The following is a 17441-nucleotide window of genomic DNA, read 5'->3' as shown; positions in this document are numbered from 1 at the left end:
CATCTCTGATGCGCGCTGATGCCTGCTAGAAGCAAACGTTGGCAGCTCTTATTCCCAATGAAATCTGTCCCAGGAGAAGCTAACGATCTCAGCGCTGAGCTTCTCGAAGCGGTTGATGCCAGCCCTTGCCTGGCACTCTGACTCTGGCGTCCAGTGGTGCAGGCTCCTGCAGGGACAGAAATAGCTGCTGTCTTTGTCTGCCCAGCACGTGCAGCTATTGCATCGTGTTCTGGAGCATTCACGCCTAAGCAAGGAGCAGGGATCTTGTCAGAAGTTAGATTTTGGCCTTCAGAGCAGGGGGATGGATGCTTTTAGCGTGTTCCCAAGGGATTTCTTGTCTCTGGGACACAACCTGGACCGGTGTAGGCAGAAGCTGACCTAAAAACCTGAGCGGAGCTGGTCCGGCAGAGCCTTTTGGTCCTGGCAGGTCTCCTGTTCAGCGGTGCACTGTGCTGCCCCTGGGACCCACACCAGATGCTAACGGAAAGGATGAGGATGCGATGCAAATCGTGCTCCTCCGGAGTGGGCTGTTGGCCTGGCAGGGCACGGTGGGTCTGCGCTGGGTCACCCTGGGACACTGCGAGTCTGGCTCCATCGAGACAGCCTGTCATTGTTCCTCAGTAATAGTTCCTTGGGTACAACTTACTGCACGGCTTGTTGCCAAGCTGTGATAAATGAGCTTTGTCAGATAGCAGACTTGCAGATTCACCTCTGGAGCAGAGCTATCGGGTCTCCTTTTCAAGCAAGCTGCTCGGTGTCAGCGTGAATCGGAGGAGAAGTTGTACATTAACGTCAGTGAAAACCTAACGCCCACTGGCTCGGTGTGAATGAGCTGGCTGGGTAGCCCTTGGCTGGCGGCAGCGCAGCTGATGCCTCCGAGGCCGGCGACCAGCTGCAGGGACCACAGGGGAGGGTTGGTGGGAATCCTTCGTGGTCAGTGAGGCCCCAGTGTTTACCCTGTGGCAGCCACCTGCCTCCATCCCAGTCTCGTCTTGCTTTTTTAAAAATTTTTTTCAAGACTCTTTTTTTGAAGCCCTAGAGGACAAATTAAATGGAGCTGAGTGTATAAATGTTGCTGGTGCCTGGAATCGTTTTGATGCCTTTGGCACGCTCCGTTATGGGATGCAGGCATGCAGCCCTGACCTGCTCTACGTGGAGGGCACAGCCAGCCTAAGGAGTTAGCGTAGCGGGAGCACCTACGCTTGCTGCTGGGACCCTGAATGCTCAGCAAGTTATCGCTTCCCTGGCCTCCAGCTAGCCTTCACCTTGTCAGCAGAGGTCATTTTGGGGTGTTATTTTAAATGTTTCTGTGACTTCAAAGTGCTGCTTGGTTTTCTGCTGCTCTTCTCCCTTGGGCTGGCTGGTGTCCTGTTAGAGCTCAGAGCTGCCAGCCCGCCGGACAGAAACTCGAGCTAACTTCACCTGGATCGAGCACTTGCTTTTATCATGTCAGGCCTCTGAGCACACCGTTGTTTTCTATTTAAAGGAAAAAAAAAAAAAAAAGAAAAGGAAAGTAACCCTCTCCTGGACAATACTGTAGAGTTTTGGATGAGTGGTGCCTGTCATCCCAAACACAGCGCTGAACTGTGATGCATGTAGCACTGATGCTGTGACGGACACTTGAAAGCCACGTGTCTGCATCCCAGTGCATTTCCTGCTGGCCCGGGAGCACTGCGTGCATTTCTTTTCTGCGAGCTTGCTCCTTGTGAATGTGGCTTTAGGTGGGCTGGAGGGGTCCAGCGCCTCTGTTGCCCCATCCGTAGAGGGAGGCCCGTGAGGACCCAGAGGAAAAGAGTGCTTGGGAAGCCCAGGCCATGCCCACAGGGCACATGTCTTGTGGTTTTCTTTCTGCTTCTTGTTTCGCTGCCCTGCTATAAACACTTAGAGCTGACTTTGCCAAAGCAGAGGGCCTTGGGGCACCTCACTGCAGGTGATGATCCGTGGGAACAGAGGGCTGCAGCCCTTGAGGGGCTGTTGAGAAGCCTGACTCTTGGGAAAGAAGACTTTGGGGTTTCATCAACCGCTTTTGCAAAGTTATTCTTTGGGGTCTCAGCAGTATCCCCCAGCCGTGTGGCTGCTGCGGGGGGACTGGAGCAGTCCTGGCTTCCTCTGGCCTGGAGCCTTTATGGCAGAGCTGGCCACCGTTGTCGGGAAGCCAGGAGATATCAAGTGGCTTCCCTGGGTGTGCCCTCCAAGAGGGAGGCTGGAGGGACAGTAGCATTCTCCTGAGGGTGAGCATCCCTTGGGTCAGACAAAGCTGGGTTAACAAAGTGAGTCTGTTAAGGGAGGGTAAAACAGAGGTTGTATGAGCTCCTGCACGGGTGCTGTTTCCAGGCACTGTAGCTCAGAGTTGGGGAAACGAAGCCTTCATGGTTTTTACCCTCATGTCTTTAATCCTTTTCTGCATCCCGCAGGAGACCAGGGTCCATGGTTTCCATCCTAAGTTACTGTTTGGCTCATCTTACAGGCTGGCAAACGCTCGCGCTGGAGGATTGAACCCAGTAAAGGAGTGATCCCCCCCGAGAGCGAGGTGTCTGTGGCCATCATAGCAAACTTGGACGACATCGAGAGATTTGAGGATGAGGTGAAGGTGTCCATAGAGAACAGCCACACCTACGTCATCCCCGTCCAGGCTGTCGGCACGGGCACAACGATTGTCACCGACAAACCCATTGCTCCGGAGCTCAACTTGGGCCTCCGCTTCAGGTAGGGATCTCTCAGCTCCCACTTCCCACGTGGGCTCGGCAAGGAGTTTTGCTGTAGTCCTTCAGGCTAGTTGTTCTTCAGTGCTCGAGGTCCTGGCTCTGCTTCACCGAAGCCACAGGAACTCCTTTAGGAATGTTCTATGGCCATTTCAAAGTCGTTAGATACCCTCAGAAGCTACCAAAATGGAAACCAGTTGCTAGGTTGTCCCTGACTTGTCTTTAGTTGGAATATGTTTATTTCCATACTTTATCAAAGAATGAGCTGGAGGAAAACAGCAGGTCCCAGAAGCCTCCTGCTGGAAAATGCTACATTACAAGTATAAACATATTTCTGTTTGCAATAACGTTGCTTACCTTTCCAGTCGCTATGGACTATTCTCTCGCAAGAGTGGAAAACCTTGGTGGTAGCTTGTTAGCAACTCCTCGACTGAATTAATGGTGCTGGTTTATTTCCCTTGTGCCTGGGAGTCCTGCAGGAGCTGCCGAGTTTCTTTGCCCTGTATCATCCATCAGTTTGCTCGTCTTCCCCGGTTCCCCGGCTGGGCCGCTCTTTAGAGGCGCTTGCTCTTCCCTCGTTTCCCCCGCCCGCTTTCCTTGCGGTCTGCCAGCACTGCGGCGGCGGCAGCCCGAGGCAGAAGCGAGCGAGGGTGCCTGCAGGAGCAGCTCTGAGCGGGAGAGGAGGAGAGGTTGGCTGAGGTTGGGTGGGATAATTTGCGTGTGCTACCTGAAAGAGCTTAGCTCGGGAGGGGGCATTCGCGGATCCTAGTGCGTGTGTCTGAAACTGGCTACATTCTTATAAATGGGAGAGAAAATAAGCCTTTTCAAAGCGCTGTTGCTGTCGGAGTCCTCTTGGGACGAGAATAATACTCTTCTCCAAGTGCCTGTTCCTTTTGCTGGCTGCAAAGAGGCTCCACAGTGCTCTGATACCTAAATTTTGGGCTAGAAAGAGGAGGTTGATGCTGCCTTAAGCATTTAGGCTAGATTAGTGGGGTGGGGTGGGGTGTTGGGGTGTGTTAAATGTGCACCCACAAGCCCCCCAGGTAAGCAGGGACATTACAGGGAGATTGGCACTTGGCCAGCGTGCCCTGTGCTCTGTGCAGCCACAGATGGGCTGCACAGCGGAGGGGAGAGTGTGGGTGGGATTGCTGTCGTCGTCCTCTGCCCCCCTTCGTGTCTTTGCCTGCAAGCTAGTTGGGAGCCGCCGTTGGCAGCGGGTGCAGAGCTGCCACCAGGTGAGCTGGGGGGACCCAGGTGACATCCCAGATGAGGTGGGCTTTCCCAGAGCCACAAATCAGGCATCTACCCAGAGCTTCCCCTAGCCTTCATCTGCCGCTGTCCACAACAGAAAACCGGTTCATACTAAGCCTTGTACACATCATTTGTAAAGTGTGTTTCAAAGACTCGTTTGTTCTAATCTGTCACTTCTGTGTTGGTGTTTAGCTGCTTGTGGCAGACGTGCATTTTGCAAGCCACGTGTTCTGTACCTTTCAAAAACCCAATAACTGTTGTAGGAACAATTCTGTTCCTGGTGGTGCTCAGATTTATAGAGGGTAGAATAATTATTCCACGCTGGCCTGCAGTTAGTGTTTCTTTACATAATGGAACCAATTTCCATGGAATATTCGTTTTGGTTTATATCTAGCTGTAGAGGTCAATCTCTTGTTGTCACTCCATTCCCTCAGCTGGTAGACCGGGTCTTGTTGCTGTGTTTGTCTTGGGCGAAGCTTATGCTGATCCTGCGTTCTCACAGTGCGTTTACCTTCCGAAGACACAAAACCATCTGCCCTGTTCAGCTGATGCGTTGGGGGCAGGGAGAGTTGGATGCTCCCTAAGAGATGGGGGAGTGAGGGGGGTAAGATGGGCCCCGACGGTGGGATAACTGGTGCCCAGATCTCCAGATGAGTCTCTGCACCCTGCCAGCTCCCCAGTAGCATCTTCAGAGGAAGCCACCTGAGGCAGCAGCTCCCCAGGGGCAGGTGAAATGGCAGCAGAGCTGTTCGTCCACCCACCTGCAGCCAGGGCAGACCAGCTTCGTGCCTGGTGCAGGGAGACCTGCAGGACGCACCTTGGGAAAACCCTCTGAGTGCTGAGCACCAAAGGGTGATGCTCTGCTCGCGAGTACCTGAGGTGATGGATCTTTGCGAAGCTTTTCCTTGCTGTACACAAACTGACCAGCTGCTGGATGCTGAACTTCGGGCCAGCCGAGGTCTGGCTTTGGCTGAAGCTTTGAGCTAGGTCAGCCTTTTCAGAGGTGGTTTTGTTGCTGGGCGTGTGGTCAGATAACGCCATCGGGGTGCTGAAGCTGGGTGACCGCTGGGAAATAGCAGCTCCCATAACGTTTTCCATCTCTGCTTGTCTTCTAGCTTTGATCGCTGCTGTTACCGTTTCAAGATGACAAACAGAGGACGACGCACCCACCAGCTGTATTGGTCAACAGAAGGCTTCCCCACGTTCAGCCATCGTGACCGTCTCCGTGCCATCAGTAACACCAAGGGCACAGATTCCTCCCAGAGCCCCAAACCTGCCTGCCCTGTGTTTAAGCTTCAACCGCTGAGGACAGAGCTGATGCCGGGCAAGACTGTGGAGATGGTGCTGGAAGGCTCCTCCAGCACTCCCCAGGTGAGGTGCCCCACGAGGGCTGCGCCCTCCCCACCAGGTCACCTCCGCTGGGGCTTCTTCCGACCCCTTGACATTTGCCTTGGGAAGAGGAGCAAGCGCTTTCCAGAAACTGTTTTAATGCCACAAGTTGCCATGGCAGCACCGGCTGCTTTCCTTGCTGGCCGCCATCAGTGTTTCCATAGCCACCATAAACCCAGCTCGCTGGTACCAAAATGCGGGCTGAAGGGAATGTTGCTGCTTCAGAAGCAGAGGGCAGGTTACAGGGTGTCGTGTGCTGAGGCAGAAAGGAAGGGCGGAGAAAATAAGTTACGCTTAGGCTAGGAGCAGAGGCTGTAAATAAATGAAAACATGTGAGGTCATAGATCTGGTGAAAAGAGTGAGTTAAAAAAACCCAAGCACCAAACCTGTGAAGAGAGGGAGAGTCTGAGAGCAGCATCATTTTTCCTCTGTAGACAAACATGGGCAGAGGCTTGTCTAGCGCTGAGTCCTGGAGGAGAAAAAACAGTGTGTGCCAGCCCTGATGGTCAGAGTGACGTTCATCCACGTGGGAAAGTGTTCCCAGGGACCGTTATAATTGACAGCTTGACTTGTTGTCGGTATTTCCATACCAGCTCACCCCAGACTCTCAGCCAGCCTTGGTGTCCCAAGGGCAGCCGGGTCTGGCAGCACCCTTGGGTGGCAGCTCAGCAGGGTCACGGGGTGTTCTCCCCCCCCGGGCCCTTCTTTCCAGGCCAGGGGAAATCCAACTCTGCAGAGGAGCTGCCAGCTAACCCTGGTGTACATTCCTTGGCTCTGGGACCGCTGGGCCCAGGTGTTTAAGCAAATGTGGAATGAATCTTCATGAAGCTCCTGCTGTTCCTAATGATCTGAAAGGTGCTTGCAAGGGTTGCCTCAGTGGCAGCTTGCAGAAGGCTTGATCGCTCGCCTAGCTGAGTGCCCTCATAAATAGGATGCAGCATAACAAGAGGAGGGGGCTATTGAGGAGAGCAGTGGCTGTAAGTTGCGGCAGGAATAGGGTCCGTGGTTGGGTGGCTAGCAACTGCAGCGTGTTTTGTGGATGCCCTGCCAGCACCTGCTTGGGTGACGCGTGACTCTTGCATGCAGGTGGTGAAGGAGCGGCTGCTGTGTCACGCCGTGGTGGGGAGCAAGGCGGGGAAGGCACAGATAATGCAGATGGACGTCACGTGTGAGTTCGTTGATCCCGTTCTGCAAGTGTCTACCAGAGAAATCGCATTCCGGGTGGAGAAGGTAAGTCTCAGGATTGCATCCTGGCATTGAAGAGCGTGGCTGATGGCCGAAAGCCTGCGGGGTGTGCGTGCCCGTTAAACACGGGGGGACGGGGATGGTTAAACCGCTTCCCCAAGTCCACGGGGCTTCGGCTATCGATTCGAGCCAGAGCAAGCTTTGGCCGTTACCACGAGATGGTTCTACCACAGAGATGGTGATTTTGCTGCCCTGGGGTCGGGGACAGTCACAGCTCTGCCCTTCTCGAGGTGGAGGCAGGATCGAGCTGCTGCGCCAAGGGCACAGGTGAGGCAGTGGGACCCGCGAGCGCAGCGTGGCCGTTGCACAGCTGCCTTGTGCGCTGGGGCTGCTGGGGGAAGAGCCGATTGCTGCAGCTGAGCGACGCTAAACCCCTCCTCACCCTTCCTGAGGTGCTTTGTGAAGTAAGTGAGGGTATTCTTAGTGATGAGATGGTTTTCTGACTTCAGCAAAGTAAAGCTGAGATTGCAGCTGCTGCGCTGAGGGGGGATCGTAGCCACTTGTAGAGAGACACGCATTTGTGTAGTCAGGATGAAGGGAGGTTTTTGAGGCTCCTCCAAGGCATGGGGATGTCTGAACACCGATCCTGCAGGGAAGCTGAGAAAAATGGAGCTTCCTGCCAATTCCTCAGGCTGGTGAAGGAAAACTGTCATCTTTTGTCTCTCTCTGCCTTCCCTGCTCTTGGCATGGATGCTCTTTGCGTTTCCCTCAGCCTCACCTCCTTCAAAGGACCTGCAGTCATCCCTCAGCTGCAGTGATGACAACACCGATGCAAAACAGGAGCCCTTTAGTCTCTGGGTCCTGACTCCTCCATCATCTTTCCCTCTCCAATGCGGTGTCTGAAACAGAGAAGATTGTCCATTATTTAGTTTCTGTATTTTCAGGCCTCTCCTCTGGTTCCCAGGCTTCCAGAGAAGCACAAAATCCTGTGAGCGGGCGGTTCACACTTAATGAGAAGCTTTTCAGCTGTTCCTGATGTCTGCCTGTGTTCTGCTTGATGCCCCGTGCTCTGGTTTATCGAGTGCTATGACACTGCAGCTGTTGGATATCGATACATCCAGAACTAGTTTCCCAACCACTGCCTGGTTGATGTGAACCCTGCAGGAAGGCCAGAGCGATGCATAAGCAGGAAGAAATAGCTTAGGCTGAGCTTGACTGTGAGGCTACAGACACTTTGTCACTGGAGCAGGGACAGCAGGACACACGTTGCAACCAGACCGTTGAGGTTTCTAGCTGGCTGTTTGTGCGTGTAAATGTTCCAAGCTAACCTTAGGCTACTGCAGGCTCTCTCCTCCAGGCCAAATCCTGCTTGCTTTTCTCTTCTGACTAGCCATCCCTGCTTTTATGAGGCTCCTGGAGCCACTAAGGCTGTACGAAATGACTGGGGGTGAAAATCGTCTTGTGCCATTCTGCCCAAGAGAGGGTAAACTGGAGACAAGCGCTCTGGGTTCACTTTCTGCTTTTGACCTTGGTCAAGCAGCTGCCTCCTCTCGAGGTGCTGTTCCCTCGTCTGTATGTGAGACTGTTTCCCGGCCCCCTGGGGGATGCTGTGGTTTCTAAACGTGAAAAGCACCTGACGTTCTGAAAGAAAAACCTTGTAGAAGGGTAGAAACTAATACAGACAGTGAATAAGAGATGTGTGCAATTTTGGGGTTGAAAACTCTGAAATGCGTCGGAAGGGAAGGGAGGTGCGTGGCCACTTCAGGTTGTTTTTTTCTTGTCTCCTCTTTCTGTAGCTACCCAGTGACGTCCTCAGCCTACAGCATAAGCCTCTTTCTTTAAAAAACATGTCCTCCCTGCCGCTGGGCGTCGTCCTGGCCTTAGACCAACCCTTCCGAGTCTGTGATGCGGCCCGGCAGCCCCTCCCTGCAGATGTCCAGGTGAGCAGGACCTTCCCGTGGTGGGCTTTGAGGAGGAGGGATGTGGCGGTGCGTTCCTGTTGGGAGGTCCTCTGGCAGGGTCTCCTGTAGAGTCAGCAGTAGCCTGGCCCCAACTCAATCAGATCTGAAGCGAGCTGCTGGAAGAAACAAAAATACCCGAGTTGGGAAGATACTTCGTGGCTCAAAGCCATGAGGAGAAGGGAGCAGGCACCTAGGGCTGGGCAAGCCATGGAGTAGAGGTATCTCCTGGGACTTGCAGCAGCCGTCCTCAGCCAACCTCAAGAGCAGCTTGCTCTCTGTGAGGGCAGCTCTGCCTTCGGGAAGGCTGAGGATGCTCCTCCCACTGTCGCCTGGCACCTGCCCTGTCGGTGGTGGAAGGCGCTGGACATGGGCTCTGCTGGACACGCGCTGGTGGAGGTGCGGGCACCGTTCCTGTGCCGCGCCGGTGACTGGCCCCTGCGAGGCTGAGGCTGCCGTGCCGGTGCACTTGTGCTGTGAGGATAAAGGAGTTTCTCTGGAGTCAGGGCAGCAGCCCTGGCTTGCCGGAGTGCTGGTTCGGCTGTGTGTTTAGCACAGAGCCTCTGTGGGTCCAGAATTCAGTAGGACAATATTTATTTCCCCCTGGTATCGATGCAAAGCGCAGAAACGTGAGCCTGCAATAGTCTGACGAGAGCGTGGTGCTTGCAGTCAGGCACTCGCTGTAAAGAACGTGCAGGGTGGGCTGAGAAGCCCACGCTGAGGTCATGCTTTAAGACATTGACGTGTTCCATGCTACCCAGCCTTGGACTTCATTACGCTGGTGTTTGATCTTTTTAATCTCCTTGCAGCCAATGAAGCTGGAGGTAGGGGAGGAACGTAATTTCTTCATCGGATTTAACCCTGCTCACGAGGAGCATCTGAATAGCTGGGTGGCAGAGAAGGCTCTGAAGATACAGCTGCTCGAGCATCCTCACGAGGAGCAGGTCACTGTTCGGGGAGAAGTCTTCTTCCCAAATCTCCAGTTCCAGACCATGGCCGTGGACTTTGGGTGCATCTTGAATGACACTGAGGTGGAGCGTTACATTGAGATGACCAACTGCAGCCCGCTTCTCGTCCGGTACCACTGGTCATTCCTGACGGGCGGCCACGCGAGCCAGCTGAGGTATGTGCACCGTTGCCCTCTCCTTGAAGCTCCTCTTCCTAGTGTCCTGTCTGTACCTGGCAAAGACCCAGGCTGTTTGCCTGGGATCTGGCAAGCAGCTTTCAACTCTCCCTGGTGGGAATAACACCTGCCAGCCGTGGTCAGGCTAGATGCTCAGGGAAAAGGTGATCTCTGCCGGTTGGACGCTGCAGGGGAGACCATGTTCTCCAGCCAAGCTGGGGCTGTATGACACTACTAACGCTTTTTGCTTAGCCCATACCCTGGAGTCCTGCTGTGCCTCTGGAGCTACAAAGCCACGCTTAGGCACATGGACGGTAACATCACCGGTTTTCCATCCCTGCCAACCCTGTACGTTGTCATTTCATCCTAAGAGCCTACATAGGCGCTGCCACCAGAAGGACCTGCTGCTGCCCCGGTCCCTTGCTGCTGCTTTGCTGTAGCCCCCGTACTGGTTCCCCGGGAAGGAAAGCTGCTGTGGAGAGCTGTGCTCGCAGACCCTGGTGGCCTGAGGCAAACACCACCCTGGAGAAGGGAGTTTTTGTCTGTTAGCTGTTTTGTGAATGCGATGTGCAGTTGATTCAGCATTTTTCACCAAAACGGCAGGTTCTGCTGGGGCTGTAGGTCCAGCTGCAGGTGTCAGTGGGAGCGCTTGTCTGAGCATCCCTGGGAGGCAGGGCATCCAGCCCTGGTCAGTGGTTTCCAAGCCCAAGAGCACTCTTGCAGTGGTGCTGCAGCACGTCTATAAACACATTTCTAGCAGTTCCTCCCGCTGTGGCCTCTCTGCGTAGTACAGAAGTCTAGTCTGGGCGGTTTTAATGGCAGTAGCAACTGGTTTTTCCATAATGCCCTGGGAAACCAAGCAAAGTTAACCACTGCGCGTTGAAGTGCTGCTATTGCAAATAACAGAGATCAGTTTTGTTTAGGGAGTTGGAATTTGGCTTAGAGGAGACTGGGCACTGGCATTAGCTATGGCGGTGAGGAGGGCTTGGGGGAGAAGCTGTGGACACTGGGGTAGCCCGTTCACAGCGGGGTCTTACCAGGGAACGGCCAGTCTGGTGTGGCCCTTCATGCGCGGCACCTTCAAGAACAGACCCTAAAATGCAGGGGAAAGTCTGCAAAAGCAGGTGCAAGGAGGTGGACAGGGAAAGAGTAACAGGGCTGTAAGCTTTGCTCGGAAGCCCCTGTCATCTCCTGGTAAATTAGATTAGGGTTTAATTACAAGCTAAGGGAAAAATCTAATGTTGATGGTAGAACAATGCATATATTTTATGATAACAGAGAAACACACACATTGGAGCAAAGCCTGTGTGGAATTAATTTCCTCTGGGGCCACTTATTGGCCAGTTGCCTGTTTGGTTTGGTTTTTGGTTTGTTTTTTTTTTTTTAGGGTTTTGGAAATGTGACTGCTGAATCAGTTTTCAGCTTTTAATTCCCCCATCTCCACTTAAACTAGCTTTGCTGGACCTGAGCCTGCAGGTTCTTCCGGCAGACGCTGAGTTACCCAGCTCTGAGTTGGTAGCAGCTGAGGGTCCTGAGCATCTGGCAGGATAGCTGAGCATCTGGCAGGATAGCAGCCCCTGCTCCAGAGGGTTTGGCATAGCCCCTTTGCTGGCTCGTTAGTGCTGTGGACGTTAGGACAGCTCCCTTTTCTGCTCTGCATGTTAATTCAGCAGTAATGTGCTCGCTCTGGGTCCCTCGGCAGACACCATGTGATTCTCCATGTCAGGGCTGGAAATGAAGATGGTCTCCAGGCTATTAACACCTCAGATGGCTCATTAAGAGCCCAGCAGAAGGGCAGCATGTCAGATATTATTTCTGGTCTACATTAAGCACTGTTGCTATTCTAAATTATCAGATCAAACTAACTTGGTCTGACATCGAGGGAATCAAACATCGGGTCTTGTGAAGGCGAGATCGATAGAATTGAAGCGTCCACACTTCTAACCTTGCTGGAGCTGATCGCCAGAGACTCCCAGCATCAATCAGACACACACATTTATTTTGGCCAGGAGAGAAAAATGTTGTTTCTCTGCCTGGACAAGACTATTTGTGCTTAAAGTGGGTTTGGTTTTTTTGTTTCTTCTAATTGTTCAACCCATTTTTTCCTCCTTACTCTTTAGTCACTGCTGCTACTTTGAGCAATCGTATCAGCAACACAGTCCAGCCATTGCTGTGCGGTTAGTCATTTCCAGGGCGCGCACAGTGACAGTTGGAGCTGTCGGATCTCACTGTAATGATGTTGCTTCTCTGTCTCCGCGCTGCCTGGTCTATATGTCAACGGGTGGCTCAGTAAATGCACAAATGTTAGCTCAGCAGAGGAATTTATCCTAGCAAAGAAATAGTCATCAGGGCATTGGGACAAAATGCAGTTTCTAGTTTTTGCTCTTGGCGAGGGCAGACCATCACCACCACCTTCCCCAGCTGCTGGCCATGTGGCCCAGCTCAAGCCGCGTGTTCCCACAGGGTGCACTGGGCAGGTTTTGAGTTTACTTCTGTATCACATTGTTTTGTTTTCAGTTGCAAACACCCTTGAGCTGTCTTGCTTGTTCCAAAGTCCCTTTTTAATCTGCGTCTGTTGGCCTGCAGGACAAATCAAAGTGCATCGTCGGGGTCCGTAAGCCTGTTTAGATGCCTCAGGGGCGCGTGGTCTCTGGTGCTTTGCCCTGTGACAGAGCTCGGGCTTTGTTGGGGGGCTTGTTTTCCCCCGGTGCTTTGGCTGTGCCGAAGGGATGCACCAGCGTGTGGTCCCTGGGGGCCTGGGCAAGGATGCCGGGCGTGTGGGTGCCACGCACCAGGGCAGCAGCCTCAGCGCTGTTAAAACTCCTGCATTTAATGCAAAGGGGTGGTGGCTCCTGGCACGTGTCCTTGGTGCTGGCAGGACCTGCAGGGACCTCGGGTCTTCAGATCACCGTTCTGGGGTGTCTGTCCTGCTGGTGGTGGCTCTCACACAGCCTGAGCTGGCAAGGTCACGTCATCCTGCCTGAATCTTCACGCGCAGTTTGCAGAAGCGGTGTGATTTCTAGCTCCTCTATTTTGGGAGGTGGGTGTGGGAAGTGGTGTGAAGCTGTGTCCTTAGGAGGCTCAGAAACCAAGAGACAGGCTGAGATGATTTTTTTCCTAATGTCTCAGCGGTTCGGATGGTGGGTGGCACAAGGCTGTCCTGGCCCTAGCAGGAAGGACTCTTCTCTCCCTGCTGTCAGTGTGCCTGTGCTGCCATTGAATCCCCCCTGTTAATACCTGTATCCATTTTGTCTCATCTGACGGGTGGTCAGGTTGGGTGAGATGGACACAGGGGGGTTAACACCTTGCTGTCAGCCCCTCCAGCCCCAGGCTGACCTGCTTATGTCAGGAGGCTCCTCATCTCTGCTCCAGCGTGCTGGTGGAGGCACTTCCGCAGCCCTCTGGCCCCTCTGCTTTGGGGCTGGTCCCTTCTGCAGGTGGAGGAGCCGCTCTCTGCTCCTTGCCTTCATCCCTGCGTTCACAGCCTTGCTCTGAAAGTGCTGGAGGCTGCCCAGAAGGTCCTGATTCTGAGAAAGGGTTACCTCAAGCCTGGGCTGATGCCAAACATCTCATCATCTTGCCCTTCTTTCCCAGGACCAACCCCCTTTCCTTCAGTGCCAGGAAGATGTCGTGTCATAGAGATCAGCTTTCTGTTGACACCTCGGGTTACTCACTCCCTTCCTTTTCATGTGATGCTCATTGTTGTTCGTTTTGACTTTCCCCCACTGGAAAGAGTCCCTGGCTGTGCTGCTTCACGCTTCGCCGCAGCAGGACTTGCTAATCGCATCATCTCCCAGCGCTGGGTCCCAGAGGGCTTCTACTTTAGAGGGAAAAATACTGTTGTTGTCTAGGCACCACGGTCTGGTGAAGTTGCCTCAAACCATTCTGTAGAACTAGAGGTACCTTAATAAATGATTATGGATTTTCCATCTCGGGGGTTTCCCTCTCCTCGGGAGCTGTTACTCAGCCGCAGTATTTATCACGAGCCACTCTAAGAGCTGCGGTTTCATTTCCTCACCATGTGCATCGTAGCGAGCGGTTCTGGGACAGCTGCTGCGATGACGGCCGGACCCAGGCGCCCAACGGGTGCGTGGGCTGGTGCGTGGCTGGAGGGTGTTGAGGTGCTCCTCTTGGTGGCCTGACACTGTGGGCATCTCCCCTGCCACCAGGGAAAGGTAGCGTGCAGCTGCAGGCTGCCCAAAAGCACCACTGTCCCAGCTGAGCTGGATTTATCTCATCCTTACAGAGCTGCCCAAGTCAGCGGCCGCTGGAGGTGTCGGGCAGTTTGGTCGCCCATCAGGGCCCCCCAACATGCACCCGGGTGCCTGGGCTGAGAGGAGCAGAGGTTGCGTGGGTGGGACCGTAGGTGGGCGATGCGCTGCAGGGCTGAGCGAGCACCTTCATCCCCTCCAGCCCTGGTTTGTTCTTCCCCACGGACGGTGCCGAGCTGTTGCTCGGGGTCCCCGTGGCGTCCCAGCAGCAGGCGGAGGGAGGGCTGTCAGGGGCTCACCTGGGCCAAGCCGTGTTCTTGCATGTCGCTGTAGGGAGGGCAAGTCAGGCGGGATCTCTTCCGGGTTATGAAGAGCAGAGCCTGTAATCCAGAAATGAAAACCAGCCTTAGATACTAAAGACAAATCTTTGTTTGGAGCCCGTGGTTCAAGGCACTGAATTCCCAGCTGTAAAAAATGTGCCGTGTTTGACGGCGGGGGGAACGCTTACGACTAGGCACAGCGGCAGGTAGGCATGGCCTGAGCGCGTCCCTCCACGTGGCGTTGGAAATCCAAGCAGAGCTACTGTGAGCACCTGCTGCAATTTCATACAGGGACCATAGTCAGAGTCACTTGGGAATTCTGAAAACGTTAACTCATATGCTTTTTACTGGCTGCTGTTGCTCAAAGGGTAAACTCGGCTCTGTTTGCAAAACGAGCGGTTGAACTGCTTTGCTGAACCATTTGCCAAATTTGTCCTCCAACAGTTTGTGTTTAGAAACTGCTGGGGAGGTAATGATGGCATCAGGACGTGCCACACCGGTTATAAGCTCGTTTCAGCAGAGCTGCAGCCTTTGTGGCGCGAGGTGCGGTTCGAGCTGCTGTTTTGCAGCCAAGGAGTACCTGTGGCACGGCAGGGAGCTGAATCTCGGTGTCGCGATTGGAATAGATTGATTAAAAATGACCAGCGTTTCCTTCCCCAAAGTACTAATCGCGGCTGCTTTGGTGCTCATCGGGGATCAATGGGCTGTTTAATTGTGAGTCTCTGCCTGGAGCCGCTTGACGTGTCTTCCCGTGTTCCTTGCGTGTGCGAAGGTGTCCCGTGCTGGGCTCGTGCTGGCTCTGTCGGGGTTCAGGCACAGCAGGCGGCGGGCTCCGTCCCTGCTCCTGCCATCGCCGCTGCTGGTCCTGACCCGCAGCTGTGCGTAACCGCCCAGGGGAGAATTCAGGGTAAATACCTAGAAGAGCTGAAAACCTCCTTGCGGCGCTGGGTCTGTGCTGGCGCATCGCCATCCAGATCTGCCCCTTTGTGTCTCAGTCCCACCTTTTTGTGCAGTTTGTCCTTTTGTCTCCCTGCAAGGTGTTCACCTCTGATATCTGCAGTTCCTCATGGCAAGCAGTTGCCACTGCTGGACCAGCGTTGTCCCTGGGCAGCCCCCAGCATTGACCTGCTGCATCCTGGTTCTGGAGCTGCCAGGTCGGATCCATTCCTGGGCTGGCGGCACCAGTGCCCACCCAGGGGCCACGTCCTGCCAAGGAACTGCTTGTCCAGGTCTTCCTCCCTCCTACTGCAGCTTCATGATGGAAGTTACGGTTTCTTCCAGGTTCAGCCCTCCAGCACCTAAACTGTTCATCAAACCCCAGCCACCGAAGGAGGAGGGAGCCTGCTCGGAGCACTCAGCATCTGCAGAGAGCAGTGTCAGTGATGGATGCGTAGAGGAGCCAGCTGAAGCCCTGGGAGCAGTGGGGGATCCTGCCCAAGAGCCAGCAGATGCAGAGGACTCCCTGGAAGCAAAGGTAGATTTTCTTGTACGCTCACTGTTTTGCGTTGCCTCCCCCAGCTTGCCACCAAAAAGCCGTGCTGGTGCCAGCGTAGCGTCCCTTTTTTGCTGCCCTGCTGCCATGTGCCCTGAGAGTGGGCTGGGCAGCAGGGCCAGCAGCTGGACACGGGGCTTATGGGGAGGGACAAGTAGGGTAGTGTTGTTTGGAGAAGCCCATTCAGGTCCTCCTGACCTGTGGTGAGGTTGGGGTTTTTTGGCTGGGTTTTTTTTGCACTGTGAAAGGAGGGGTTTTACCTGCACCGTGATGTGGAGGCTTCCAGTTCCCTTCCTCTGTCAAGCCCTGCCCAGTACTGGTCTCCATGTACCACCTTCTCAGCCCCAGCTAGAGCCACCCGTTGTCACGTCTCTGCCTTCGCCCGAGCCCCGGTATTGCAGCGATGGCCACAGAGCTGCCTTTTTATAAATGGAGACTTGACAAAGTTGCTGTCTTTTCCTCTTAGTATGGGAAACAGCCTTTGGTCTGCTGACCTTCCTGGTGAGCCTCGGTGCTTTGGGGCTTGGCCTCGGTGCTAGTGGGAGCTGATGGCACCTTTTGCTTCGCGTGGGACAGAGGCTGCTCCTGGGGCAATAAAAAAGGATATAGGAGAGCACAGGAGGTTCTGAAAGTGCCGGAGTTGGTGTCAAGTTCAAGGAGGGGGGTCGCACCTGCTGACATCTAAATATCAGTGGTTTTAATGTTGTAGCTCTGCACGTGTTTTCTGAATCAGGAAAAAGGATACCTGGTAGGCATAAAGAACAGCGCGGCTGAATGTTTTCAGATAGAAGCATGAAATCATTTTTGTGCCCTGCTTTGTTGCCATGTATGCGCAGATAAAGCAGGGAAATTCAAGGGGATATGGCTAGGTAGGATCCAAAATTGCTTCAAAGGATACATCTGGGTTGCAGCGTTGTCTTCTGCTTGTGTCACTGTATCAAGGCAATGTCCATGTAGCCTTCCTGGGGAGGTGGGAGACCATAAGCCTGGGAAAGATGTGGGTTAGCGTCTTTGGGAATATGCCCTTGGCAAAGCTTTGCAGGCTGGAAGATGTGGAGACAACAGAAAGAGCACTGAGATGTGAGAAGGCTCAGCCCTCCCCAGTGCTTTATATCTCCTTGGAGAGATGTAGCCTCTGGTTAGGCCTGAGGATGTGCTGTACATACCCTGCCCATGTCAGAGCCCCAGCGCAAAGCCCTCCTTCATGTTACCGAAGCAGCAGGTATTCTTAAACTTCAAGAGCAATCACAAAGCCCTTGCTTATAAATAGGGGTCAGAAGCCCAGGGACGAGGTTCCATTTAAAGGATGGCACCTCTGAGGTTAAACACCAGCCCTCAGCTGCTGCAAGGCAGAAAAACATCTCAGCTGCCTTTTCCAGGATGGTGTTATTCAAGAGAAATGGCGATCCTCAGCCCTCCGGCACTGACGAGTGCACAAGGGGAAAGCTAAGCACCACCTGAAATGGGACAGCTGTGCCAAGGACTTCTGAAGTCCTTATTTCCCCTTTTTGACACTTCTCGCTTGCAGCTGCATTCCTATTGTTGTCATGGAGAACCTGAGCTGTCCAGGGGTGGGGTGTTTGGTGCGTTTCTTGGGCAGGAGTGAGCAAAGCTGGGGTGGCATGAGGGTGCAACGTGCCCTCGAGGTCCCTGCCAGGACAGGGTGCTGGGAGCACCCCGCTTCCTCGTGCAAGCCGGTGGGTCCGAGCCCACCTGCCGGTGTGACACGGGCTCCACCTGCACCTCGTGTCTCATCCGCACGGGTCTTGGACCCACACTCGGCTAATGGCACAGGCGTCCCCGTACTTGG

General features: G+C 54.1%; 1 pseudogene; it reads left to right on the top strand.

Moving 5' to 3' along the window:
* LOC130159871 (hydrocephalus-inducing protein homolog) overlaps window positions 1-17441 on the top strand; it is a 98428-nt pseudogene that overhangs the window by 47570 nt on the left and 33417 nt on the right.

This window comes from Falco biarmicus, chromosome 16 (genome assembly GCF_023638135.1).
Source record: "Falco biarmicus isolate bFalBia1 chromosome 16, bFalBia1.pri, whole genome shotgun sequence".
Lineage (NCBI taxonomy): Eukaryota > Metazoa > Chordata > Aves > Falconiformes > Falconidae > Falco > Falco biarmicus.
The sequence above is the reverse complement of the archived record's forward strand: the minus strand, read 5'-3'. Positions and strand labels throughout refer to the sequence as shown.